This window comes from Carex rostrata, chromosome 1 (assembly GCF_964058835.1).
Source record: "Carex rostrata chromosome 1, lpCarRost1.2, whole genome shotgun sequence".
NCBI lineage: Eukaryota > Viridiplantae > Streptophyta > Magnoliopsida > Poales > Cyperaceae > Carex > Carex rostrata.
The window spans coordinates 11,611,670-11,622,748 of NC_135918.1; the positions used below are offsets into that span (position 1 = coordinate 11,611,670).

Sequence of the window (11,079 nt, forward strand, 5' to 3'; positions counted from 1 at the left end):
GAAAAAGTCAATTGTAGTAAAGACATCTTTAGAAATATACCGAGATTTGATAAGGATGATACAAAGAAATTCAATCTGCAGCTATAGCTGTCTATTTAGAAGCAACATCATTTGCTATGTTTCTACAGAAGTCGGGAATGAAATGGTCCCTGATTAGCCTTTAGTAGGTTCTAATAAAGCAGTTCTCTCACTATATCAACCACCAGCTCTCACATATTCATGCTGGTTTTGTTTGTGTTCTGCAATATTAACTCTCATGGGTTTAGTAAATTATACTGCTTTTATTTACAATGCTTTTATTCTCAAGACAAAAGTAAGGATAAACTAACCAACTGAACCCTTAACTATATATGTTCTACTTTAAATCATACTCCGAGACACAAAAGGGACACAATGGGGAGGATCATGGCGACATCATAGGCCAAAGTTGGGAGATTCAGCTTAGGAGTTATCTCAGCTTACAACCACCCTTCCTTTTCAGGTCTGACCATACCCTAACCACGAGTCCATGAATAAACCAACCGAGGAAAAAATATATAGGAAAACAAATAACTAACAGAGATAAGAGAGAGGATAACCTCAGTCAATAATTCACACGGGAAGAGTCTGCCATGAACTTACATGAGCAACCAAGTTGACAAAAAAGGCAAAACAGAGAAGTAATGATTGATTTCCTCGCTCTACACACACAAGCACTAATGATGTGAAGTTATAAATTTAGTGTGGTAAAAGAAACAAGACACACATCTTTTATTGTCTCCAAGCATACTTTCGTGCTCAATCTACCAAGAAGTCTCTCTAGGCTACAGTCGGGTTAAAAGAGAAAGCTGATTAGAAACGTATTGCGACAATAATAAAAAAAAAAAAAGATCTTTTGATAATGCATCTAGATTTCTGATACATTTCTTAACCTATCTTGGCTCGGAAAAACTTGATTGTACTATTAACTGTTAATCTGTTATAGATTTCAGCCTATAACACCTACACAGTAGAAAGATAATGTAAATAAATAAACACTATAAAAAAAGAGAGAAAAAAAACACTATAGAAGTGTAAAAAGATGAAAGAATATGAAGATATGAACCATTTCTATTTAATCGGAAAAAGGAAAATAGAAGTTTGTACCACCTCCATTCACAAAGCTTTTACTGACAGTCCTTCTGAGTGGAGGCTTGTCGAGGTGTTTCCTATCAAACTTTCATTCTTTTTTCCCAGCTCTACACAAATAAATACAAATTACACAAAAGGATTAATAAGAGTAGAACTAGAGTGTTCCTAAGTTCACCAACCCTCTTTGTGAACTCAACTCTAAAACCTATCAAATTGACTTCAAATGACAAATCGGAACCGTTGAAACCGATCGACCTTACTAGTGATGCGTCTACATGCAAATATTTTAAATTTTCGAATTTATTTAGTATAAAGTCAAGTGGTCAAAATTAGAAGGTTTATAAATTAATTTTAGTGCATTCATTTATTGAATGTTTTTTTGACCACTTGACTCTATACAAATTAATTTGAAAATTTAAATTTTTTGCATGTAGATACATCACTCGTAACTTCGTAAGGTAAACAGGTTTCAACGGTTCGGATTTATTATTTGAAGTCAATCTAATAGATTTTAGAGTTGAGTTCACAAAGAGGATTGGTAAACTTAGGAACACCCCTAGTTGTACACTTGTACTCGATAAATAATATAAAGTTGAATTTATTGGCATATCCTATATGTTTAAGCATTTGCATAAGCCAAAGTTAGGTGAAATGCCCCAAGTTTCAGGCTGTCAATTGAGGGCTCGACCCAATGGATTGTCCTAACACGTCTAAGAGTTAACCCAATGAATTAGTGGTCCTGTGCAGGCTAAGCAGCTCTTAACCCCCATCAGGTCCAGAGGAATACAGGTCATGACATGGCCCAGTCACATACGATCAACTGCATGATCCTGAAAAAACAGAGGCTCCTTGACAGATGGATCTACAATGTAGAGGAGAAAAGCACCTTTCACAAGTTTGTAATCAAATCCTTTCCCATCCGCAAACTGATCTCTCTCCAGCCATCGACATTCCACCTGCAAGCATTCATCGCAAATATTTAGCGGACTAGTGAAGGACTACATTAGCAATAGTGATTTACAAGGTAGAAAAAAAAATTAACAGTTGGTGATAAGGAAAGCATTTACAAGTGTTTGGTACTTCAGTGGTGATAAAACAATAAATAAACCATACATGCCAGCATATCTTGACCCACTGCAGGTTGGTCAAGTACAGGCCAACCTGACTCGACATTTTACAACACTGTATGATAGAGAAAGTGAGGGTCCTTTCTGGCAATATCAAAGAAAAGGAGAAAAAAGCTCATTTCGAAAGTGCGAAAAAAGCTTTCATCATTTTCTAAAATCAACAGCCTCGACTATCTTTGCTCTATAAAGAAATTTTGGAGTAACATACAATTAAATAATCTAAAAAAACAATTCTTTTATTCACAATACAGATATGGCTTCCTAAATCAACTAGAACCGAGTACTTCACAACAACTGCTACATGCTGTGCTCTACAATTTCACACATGTCCAACTAACCGATTTCGAGCTATCATCTCCACAATCCCAACTGACCAATCGACACCTGTACTCAAGTATACAACATTCGAGTAAAAGAAAAATGAATGTATATATTCTTAAAATTGAGACACAACCAGCAAATATATACTGATGTGGTTCAGACCATCCGGCATCAGAGGTCAGGTCTATTCAGGATCAGGCTGATCAGGAGTCTCTGTGGTTTCATATCAACCCAGGTTTTGTATCGTTGGGCTTCAAGGTATCTAAGTTGGCGGTAGCTGTCGTCTTCCAGGAAACCATACGAAAACTGATTTCGAGTAGCAGTCAGGTTTTTTGGGTTAATACATGCCAGGTTCAGTTCTGAGTAATCTCACTTTCAAATGAGACCACGCACCGAGTCATTTAGTTATCAGAGAAAGAAGACAAGAGGGTTGGCATTGCGTTTGGTCCAAACCTTCTAGTCGGGCCCTGACTTCGGCAATTCTCCCATTAAGCTAAAACCAACACAGATAATGTTTCCAAAAAAAAATGAGACATTGTCAATTTCTGATCCAACCAGTACTGGTCGGAAAATACAAAGTACCATGCCCGTACAACAAGTTTGTTAATCATAAGAAAACCTACAGATATAATTTTGTTGTAATTCCGACAAAGGACAATTGGCACTCATAGAGTTTAGAGTTTGATCAAACAAGTACAATTGCAACAATATTCTAGCAACTTTAGAGTTTGATCAAACAAGTACACCAGCATTCATGCCCTCCTAAAGCATGCAAAATAATGCACAAATGGTGGGAAAAACAGAGGGATATTTTACATAACACTTAAATAAACAAGGAGCGAGGAGTCAACATTTTATCAAAATCCAAGGCAGCATAATATATTTTGATTTTTTCAAAGATATGTATATTAGGCGAGAGAACACAAGTGTTTCCTCCTAAGATCACAGAAGTCATAAAATGGAAGAAATATTTGTACCGCCATAGTAAACATAGAAGACATCCATACAACAAAATGGCTGATATGTTTGTCTAGGACCATCACATCCTTCACCAGCCTTCAGAGAAGACTTCATGATTCCTTCTCCAATGCATTACTCTACAAAGATGATAAAAGGGACGTGTTATGTGCACAGTCAATTGTTGTTAACCTAAAACAAATCTGAACTAAAAGCATAAATTCACCAAATTAAATAATCTAAAGCACAGCAACCCGCATTCAAGGTGATCTGTACTCCGACTGAAAAAGCAAACCTCGTAAATCTAACAAATACATGAAACATAGAAAAAATCAATTGTAGTAAAGAAGTCGTGAATGAAATGGGGTCCCTGATTAGCCTATAGTAGGTTCTAATAAAGCAGTTCTTTCACTATATCAACCACCAGCTCTCACATATTCATGCTGGTTTTGTTTGTGTTCTGCAATATTAACTCTTATGGGTTTAGTAAATTATACTCTTTTATTTACAATGCTTTTATTCTCAAAAGTAGGGATAAACTAACCAACTGAACCCTTAACTATATATGTTCTACTTTAAATCATACTCCGAGACACAAAAGGGACAAGGGGGAGGATCATGGAGAAATCATGGGCCAAAGTTAGGAGATTCAGCTCAGGAGTTCTCTCAGCTTACAGCCACCCTTCCTTTTCAGGTCTGACTATACCCTAACCACGAGTCCATGAATAAACCAACCGAGGAAAAAATATATAAGAAAACAAATAACTAACAGAGATAAGAGAGAGGATAACCTCAGTCAATGAATCACAAAGGAAGAGTCGGCCATGAACTTACATAAGCATCCAAGTTGACAAAAAGGCAAAACAGAGAAGTTATGATTGGTTAACACTGGAATTTATAATTTTTATTTTACATTTATGTTTAGTAAAATTATCAAATAATCTTTTCATTTTTTTTTTTTTTGCTTCTAAGGTTTCATGTCAACTTCGGGGGAACAACTGGTTCTACCAATCAGTCCATGTTAGGAGAGGGTTGTCGAGGCATTTCCTGCTGAGTTATCATTTTTTTCTGAGCTCTACACAAAAAAACACAAATAACACAAGGACAAACAATATAAACTTATAAATTTAACGAGGTAGAATAACCAAGAAAAGAGAAAGCTAATTTGAAACATATTGTGATAATAATAAAAAGAAAAGATCTTTTGATAATGCATCTAGAATTCTGATAAATGTCTTAACCTATCTTGACTTGGAAAAAAATGATTGCACAGTTCACTGTGACAGATTTCAGCCTATAACACCTACACAAATTAGAAAGATAATGTAAATAGATAAACACTAAAAACAAAGAGAAAATAAAATATAGAAGTGTAAAAAGAAGAAAGAATATGAAGATATGAACCATTTTATTTAATCGAAAAAAGGAAAATAGAAGTTTGTACTTTGTACCACCTCCATCCACAACACTTTTTCTGACAGTCCTTCTGAGTGGAGGCTCGTTGAGGGTTTCCTATCAAGCTTTCATTCTTTTTTCCCAGATCTACGCAAATAAACACGAGTTACACAAAAGGATTAATAATATAAAGTTAAATTTATTGGCATACCCTCATGTTTAAGCATCTGCATAACCCCGAGTTGGGTGAAATACCCCAACTTATGGCTCTCAATTCAGGGCTCGACCCAACGGATCGTCCTAACACGTCTAAGAGTGAACCAATGAATTAGTGGTCCCGTGCAGGCTAAGCAGCTCTCAACCCCCACCAGGTACAGAGGAATACAGGTTATATAGGTCATGACATGGCTCGACCACATCCGATCAACTACATGATCCTGAAAAAAAAAAGGCTCCTTGACAGATGGATCTTGAAAGTAGAGGAGAAAAGCACCTTTCACAAGTTTGTAATCAAATTTGCCCTTCTGCAAACAGATGTCTCTCCTGCCATCCGCATTCAATTTGCAAGCATTCATCGCACATACTTAGGGCACTAGTGAAGGACTATATTACCTATATTGATTTACAGGGTTGAAAAAAAAAATAATTAACAGTTGGGGATGAGGGAATCATTTACTAGTGTTTGGTACTTCGACAGTGATAAAACAGTCAATAAACCATGCATGGCCGCATGTCTTGACCCACTGCAGGTCGGTCAAGTACAGGCCAACCTGACTTGACATTTTACAATAGACTGTATGAGTGAGGCTCTATGCCCGAAATATCAAAGAAAAGAAGAAGAAAAAACTCATTTTCAGAGTACGAAAAAAGCTTTCATCCTTTTCTAAAATCAACAGCCTAGACTATCTTTGCTCTCTATAGAATTTTTGGAGTAACATACAATTAAATAATCTAAAAAGGCAACTCTCTTATTCACAACTCAATTATGGATTTCTAAATCAACTAGAACCAAGTACTTCACAACAACTACTGCATGATGTGCTTTAATATTTCTCACATGTCCAACTGACCGATTCCGGGCTATCAACTCCGAAATCCCAACTGACCAATCGACACTTGTACTCAAGTATACAAGATTCAAGTAAAAGAAAAATGAATGTATATATTCATGAAATTGAGATACAACCAGTAAATATATGCTTTTATTCTCAAGACAAAAGTAGGGAAAAACTAACCAACTGAACCCTTAACTATATATGTTCTACTTTAAATCATACTCCAAGACACAAAAGGGACAAGGGCCATGGCGACATCATAGGCCAAAGTTGGGAGATTCAGCTCAGGAGTTATATCCCAGCTTACAGCCACCCTTCCTTTTCAGGTCTGACCATACCCTAACCACAAGTCCATGAATAAACCAACAAAGGAAAAAATATATAGCAAAACAAATAACTAACAGAGATAAGAGAGAGGATAACCTCAGTCAATGAATCACACAGGAACAGTCGGCCATGAACTTACATGAGTATCCAAGTTGACAAAAAGGCAAAACAGAGAAGATATGATTGGTTAACACTGGATTTTACAATTTTTGTTTTACATTTATGTTTAGTAAAATTATCAAATAATCTTTTCATTTTTATTTTTTTTGCTTCTTAGGTTTCATGTCAACTTGGGGGGAACAACTGGTTCTGCCAATCAGTCTATGTGACGAGACGCTTGCCAAGGCATTTCTTGTTGAGTTATCATTCTTCATCCGAGCTCTACACACATAAACACAAATTACACAAGGACTAACGATATAAAGTTAGCTGATTAGAAACGTATTGTGGTAATAATAAAAAGAACAGATCTTTTGATACGGCATCTAGAATTCAGATACATGTCTTAACCTATCTTGGCTCGGAAAAAAATGATTGCACAGTTAACTGTGATGGATTTCAGCCTATAACACCTACACAAAGTAGAAAGATAATGCAAATCGATAAACACCAAAAAAAAAGAAAAAAAATATATTGAAGTGTAAAAAGATGAAATAATATGAAGATATGAACCATTTTATTTAATCGAAAAAAGGAAAATAGAAGTTTGTACCACCTCCATCCACAACTCTTTTACAGACAGTCCTTCTGAGTGGAGGCTCGTTGAGGGTTTCCTATCAAGCTTTCATTCTTTTTTCCCAGATCTACGCAATTAAACACCAGTTACACAAAAGGATTAATAATATAAAGTTAAATTTATCGGCATACCCTACATTTTTAAGCATCTGAATAACCTTGAGTTAGGTGAAATACCCCAACTTATGGCTGTCAATTCAGGGCTCGACCCAATTGACTGTCCTAACACGTCTAAGAGTGCACTAATGAATTAGTGGTCCCGTGCAGGCTAAGCAACTCTTAACCCCCACCAGGTCCAAAGGAATACAGGTTATATAGGTCATGACATGGCCCGGCCACATACGATCAACAGCGTGATCCTGAAAAAAAGAGGCCCCTTGACAGATGGATCTAGAAAGTAGAGGAGAAAAACACCTTTCACAAGTTTGTAATCAAATCCTTGCCCTTTCGCAAACAGATGTCTCTCCAGCCATGCACATTCAATCTGCAAGCATTCATCGCACATACTTAAGGCACTAATGAAGGGCTATATTAGCTATATTGATTTACAAGGTTGAAAAAAAAAACAATTAACAGTTGGGGATGAGGGAATCATTTACTAGTGTTTAGTACTTCAGCGGTGATAAAACAGTCGATATATCATACATGGCAGCATGTCTTGACCCACTGCAGGTCAGTCAAGTACAGGCCAACCTGACTTGACATTTTACAACAGACTGTATGAGTACAAAAAAGTTCATATCAAAGAAAAGATGAAGAAAAAGCTCATTTTGAGAGTACAAAAAAAGCTGTAATCCTTTTCTAAAATCAACAGCCTAGACTATCTTTGCTCTCTATAGAAATTTTGGAGTAACATACAATTCAATAATCTAAAAAGGCAACTCTCTTATTCACAACTCAGTTATGGATTTCTAAATCAACTAGAACCAAGTACTTCACAACAACTGCTGCATGCTGTGCTCTACAATTTCTCTCATGTCCAACTGACCGATTCCGGGATACCAACTCCGGAATCCCAACTGACCAATAGACACCTGTACTCAAGCATACAAGATTCAAGTAAAAGAAAAATGAATGTATATATTCAAAAAATTGAGACACAACCAGTAAATATATGCCGATTTGGTTCAGACCATCAGGCATCAGAGGTCGGGTCAATTCAGGATCAGGCTGATCAGGTTGTCTCTGGTTTCAGATCAACCCAGGTTTTGAATCATTGGGCATCAAGGTATCTAAGTTGGCGGTAGCTGTCGTCTTCCAGGAAACCTTACGAAAACTGAATTTGGGTAGCAGTCAGGTTTTTTGGGTTACCACAAGTACCTTTTAGCAGATCAGGTGTTGTGTCTTACCTGCCGGGTTCACTTCTGAGTAATCTCGCTTTCAGATGAGACCACGCACCGAGCCAATCACCTATCAGAGAAAGAACACAAGAGCGTTGGCACAGCATTTGGTCAAAACCTTCTAGTCGGGCCCCGACTTCGGCAATTCTCCCATTTCAGCTAAAACCAACACAGATAATGTTACCAAAAAAAACTGAGACATTGTCAATTTCTGATCCAACCAGTACCAGTCGAAAAATACAAAGTACGATGCCCGTACAACAAGTTTGTTAATCATAAGAAAACCTACAGAGATAATTTTGTTTGTATACCGACAAAGGCCAATTGGCACTCAAAGAGTTTATAGTTTGATCAAACAAGTACAATTGCAACAATATTCTAGCAAATTTAGAGCTTGATCAAACAAGTACACCATCATTCATGCCCTCCTAAGGCATGCAAAATAATGCACAAATGGTGAAAAAAACAGAGGGATATTTTACATAACACTTAAATAAATAAGGAGCGACGAGTCAACGTTTTTTTAAGATCCAAGGCAGCATAATATATTTTGATTTTTTCAAAGATATGTATATTAGGCGAGAGAACACAAGTTTTCCTCCTAAGATCATAGAAGTGATAAAATGGAAAAAATATTTCTACCGCCTTAGTAAACATAGATGACATCCATACTACAAAATGGCTGACATATTTGTCTAGGACCATCACATCCTTCACCAGCCTTCAGAGAAGACTTCATGATTCCTTCTCCAATGCATTACTCTACAAAGATGATAAAAGGGACGTGTTATGTGCACAGTCAATTGTTGTTAACCTAAAACAAATATGAACAAAAAGCATAAATTGACCAAAATAAATAATCTAAAGCACAGCAACCAACATTCAAGGTGTGTACCCCCACTGAAAAAGCATACCTCGTAAATCTAACAAATACATGAAACATAGAAAAAATCAATTGTAGTAAAGAAGTCGTGAATGAAATGGGGACCCTGATTAGCCTATAGTAGGTTCTAATAAAGCAGTTCTCTCACTATATCACAAGCCATCTCTCACATATTCATGCTTGTTTTGTTTGTGTTCTAATACTAACTCTCATGGGTTTAGTAAATTATACTAATTTTATTTACAATGCTTTTATTCTCAAGAAGAAAGTAGGGATACACTAACCAACTGAACCCATAACTATATATGTTCTACTATAAATCATACACCGAGACACAAAAGGGACAAGGGGGGGGGATCATGGAGAAATCATAGGCAAAAGTTGGGAGATTCAGCTCAGGAGTTATCTCAGCTTACAGCCACCCTTCCGCTTCAGGTCTGACCATATCCTATCCATGAGTCCATGAATAAACCAACAGAGGAAAAAATATATAAGAAAACAAATAACTAACAGAGATAAGAGAGAGGAGAGAGGATACCTCAGTCAATAATTCACACGGGAAGAGTCGTAGATGAACTTACATGAGCATTCCAGTTGACAAAAAGGCAAAACAGAGAAGTTATGATTGGTTAACACTGGAATTTCTAATTTTTGTTTTACATTTATGTTTAGTAAAATTATCAAATAATCTTTTCAAATTTTTTTTTTGCTTCTTACGTTTCATGTCAACTTGGGGGGGAACAACCAGTCCTGCCAATCAGTCCATGTGAGGAGATGCTTGTCGAGGCATTTCCTGCTGAGTTTTCATTCTTCTTCCGAGCACTACACACATAAACACAAATTACACAACGACTAACGATATAAAGTTATAAATTTAACGAGGTAGAATAAACAAGAAAAGAGAAAGCTGATTAGAAACTTATTGTGATAATAATAAAAAGAAAAAATCTTTTGATAATGCACCTAGAATTATGATAAATGTCTTAACCAATCTTGGGTCAGAAAAAAATGATTGCACAGTTCACTGTGATAGATTTCAGCCTATAACACCTACACAAATTAGAAAGATAATGTAAATAGATAAACACTAAAAAAAAGAGAAAAAATATATAGAAGTGTAAAAAGATGAAAGAATATGAAGATGTGAACCATTTTATTTAATCGAAAAAAGGAAAATAAAAGTTTGTACCACCTCCATCCATAAAGCTTTCACTGACAGTCCTTCTGAGTGGAGGCTCGTCGAGGGTTTCCTATCAAGCTTTCATTCCTTTTTCCCAGATCTACGCAAATAAACACGAGTTACACAAAAGGATTAATAATTAAAGTTAACTTTATTGGCATATCCAACACGTTTAAGCATCTGCATAATCCCGAGTTAGGCGATATAACCCAAGTTATGGCCGTCAATTTAGGGCTCGACCCAATGGATCGTCCTAACATGTCTAAGAGTGAACCAATGAATTAGTGATCCCGTGCAGGCTAAGCAGCTCTTAGCCCCCGCCAGGTCCTGAGGAATACAGGTTATATAGGTCATGACATAGCCCAACCACATACGATCAAAAAAAGAGGCTCCAAGAAAGATGGATCTAGAAAGTAGAGCAGAAAAGCACCTTTCACAAGATTGTAATTAAAAATCCTTCCCCTTTCGCAAATAGATGTCTCTCCAGCCATCCACATTCAATCTGCAAGCATTCATCGCAACATACTTAGGGCACTAGTGAAGGACTATATTAGCTATGATTTACAGGGTTGAAAAAAAACAATTAACAGTTGGGGATGAGGGAATCATTTACTAGTGTTTGGTACTTCAACGGTGACAAAACAGTCAA

General features: G+C 36.5%; 1 long non-coding RNA gene across 1 annotated transcript; it reads right to left on the reverse strand.

Annotated features, from left to right (window-relative positions):
- Positions 1-2,758: 2,758 nt before the first annotated feature.
- Positions 2,759-9,274, reverse strand: LOC144566328 (uncharacterized). The gene is made up of 3 exons (XR_013515174.1): positions 9,216-9,274; positions 9,010-9,129; positions 2,759-3,051 (listed from the first exon to the last, which is right to left on the reverse strand). It is a non-coding gene; the product is annotated as an uncharacterized LOC144566328 (long non-coding RNA).
- Between the last annotated feature and the right edge of the window lie 1,805 nt (positions 9,275-11,079).